Raw genomic sequence first — 2,973 nt, 5'->3', positions numbered from 1 at the left:
AAGGATTTAGAGCCTTATAAACTGGTGTCATTTGTGACCAGTTTCATGTAGGATTGTGAGTAGTTACTCCTTGCATATCATGTATCATCAATTTGCACATATATGAAATTCAATTGCTTTTTGCCGTCATGCATTCGGGTTAGTGGTTGGTGTCGCATGCAGGGAGGTGCTTACATTTCCCTTTTCTTTCATTTTTACCCATAAACTCCACATTAGCCAAATTTGCCTGTTGACCCTTAGCTACATTCCAAATTTAGCCTGCCTTGTCAAGCTAGTTTAGATTGTTCTGCGGTATATTGTCTATTGTATCAAATGTTGGCGCGTATTCTGTTGATTCGGAGTTGGTAACTTATGAAGAAAAGGAGGTTGATGGAAAAGACGTGGAAAAAGAGAAAAAAAAAAGAAATGAAAAATGGAAAAAAGGAATTCGGAGAAAGAAAAGAAAAAGAAACCGAAAAAAATAAAGAAAAAAAAAAAGATTTCGAAAAAAGGGATGTTGTTTGATAGTCGTTTTCACTCCTATACTTTATCTATATCATTTGAGGAGTGTTTGCAGTTTGGTTTGGTGAGATTTTATGCCAACTGAAGGGCATGTGCTTAATTTCAAAATTGAGTTGGAAATGGACATGTTTCATATGGTTCTGTTTAGGTACTAGCTTGGCCGCCTATACCTCCACATTCCCATAAATGTTTTGCCTTTTCCTACCCATTGCCTCACTTTACCATATTTTTGTAAGCCCTCGGCTGTGACAGGACCTTGTTTGGTTGGAATGTATGTACGGTACCTAGAATTGTCTATCATATTAGTTGCATGCATGTTTATGTGGGTCGTAGTCTAGGTGAGCGACTATTTTTCTTCTTCTCTCTTACATTCATTTGCTTACCCTTTGCTTCATGAGAGAAGAGTGACCCGTGAGAGTCCATTATTAAAGGTCTTGCAAGGTCGACGGTTCAGCTACTTTTATAAACATCTTATAACTCGTTTGCATTTGACTGTCTTGCTATAAGTGTTAGTTTGCTTGCATTAAATTGGTTTATGTGGGCATTTGTAGCTAGCTCTGAGTTATCTTTTCCATTCCATTAGTTGCATTTTAGTTTACTCGAGGACGAGTAAAGGTTTGGTTTGGGGAGATTTGATACGTGCATTTTATATAGTCTTTTTAGCCTATTTTATGCACGTATTTCTATGCTTTTATCGTGGTTTTATGCTACGAAATGCCCCGAATTGCATACTTTGGAAGTTCTTGCCTTATTTGCAGGAATGAGCCATAAAGTAGCGAAATCAAGTCATTTACCGTCCGTTTTGCATGCATTTGGAGGAAGAGATAATTTGGAGTGGGAAATATTGCTGTCTTGGGATGCGTGAAGCTATTTCGGGAGCTAAAAGGCCAAGTCAAAGACCAAACTACAAGACCAACACGAGCTGGAACCAGGAACCACTCGATCGAGCAGTTTCTCTTGGTCGATCGAGTGAACAGACGGAAGAACTGTTCGATCGAGTGGCCAACTGTTCGATCGAGCAGTTTCTTTTGGTCGATCGAGTAAACAGACGCAGGAACTGTTCGATCGAGTGACTTAACTGTTCGATCGAGCAGTTACAAGCTATTGGGCCTCTATTCACGTGAAGTTTAGATTAGGTTTTATGTTTTGAGGTTATATATAAATCAAAGGGGGAACACACGTTACTTCTTCCTCTCTTCTTCCCCGGCTCTCTGATCATTTTTCTCATAGACTGTTACTTTTGTTCTACTTTGTTTTCCGGATCATTTATATTAGTAATTTCTTCTCTCCTTTCTCTCTTTTTATTTAATGTTTATTATTCCCTCTCCCTCTTTATTTATTGTTCTTATTTACTCCATGTCTAGCTAATTTCCTTAGTATGTTAGGATTAGGGAAGCCGTGGTAGCATGTTTTAACTGACTTGAATAGGTTAGACTTGCGATAGGAATTGTATTAGGCAATTTAACTGTTATCCGGTCGAATGAATGCATGCAGGAGACCATAAATCTAGTTAACCCCGACCTAGATCGAAAGATTGGAAGGGAAGGCTTGCTTAATTACAATAGGGTATTGCAGTGAGGGCGAAAGTTAAGCTGTTTACGCTCTAGGGCGGTTCAAGGACCGAAAGGTGGCGACCATAGCTCTTCTTATCAATAGTTTAATCACCTCAGTATTCCCGATAGTATAAGATCTGATAGCTGCCACGGTAGACCGACTCCTAGCATACTCCCTTTTCTTCTGTTAATTTCTCTTTTTTTTATTTCCCTTGCTTTAGTCTTTAGTTTAGTTAACACAATCAATTCAGCCCCCATCGTGACATTAGACAGATAAATAGACAAATAGATAGTACACCGCCTCCCTGTGGAGATCGACCCTACTTACCGCTGACTTCTGTTAGTAGTACTTAGGTATTTTATTTTTGGTACGAAACGACAGTATCAAAGCCTCAAAATCACCAAAGCATCATGTTAATGCCATGGTAGCATCTTCATCAATCCCAAGTGGGATATGTGAGAATTGTGGAACTTTGGGACATGACCAAAGTGAATGTAGGGGAACAAATGAACAAGTGAATGCTTTTCAAGCATACAAGAGTGGTACCCCTTATTCCAATTATTACAATGAAAACACCAAATTCCACCCAAATCTTTCATACAAAAGCCAAAATTTTCAAAACCCTCAACAAACATACACCCTACCTCCCATGAGAAACCAAAATCAAAGACCCTTTTTCAACCAAAACCAAGGTTACCAAAATCAAACTCCATACAATCAACAAAATGACCAAGGTTTTGACGTTCAAAAAGCGATCCTTAAAATGCAAAAGAATCAACAAGAGTTTTTCACTCAAATGCAAAAGTATAGCCAAGCAAAGGACATTACCATCAACAACATCCTAGCCCACAAAAAAATGTTGGAAACCCAATTGACCCAACTAGCATCTTCAAACTCTCAAAGATAAAAGGGGCAATT

This window comes from Silene latifolia, chromosome 10 (genome assembly GCF_048544455.1).
Source record: "Silene latifolia isolate original U9 population chromosome 10, ASM4854445v1, whole genome shotgun sequence".
Classification (NCBI taxonomy): domain Eukaryota; kingdom Viridiplantae; phylum Streptophyta; class Magnoliopsida; order Caryophyllales; family Caryophyllaceae; genus Silene; species Silene latifolia.
Note: the sequence above shows the minus strand (reverse complement) of the source record.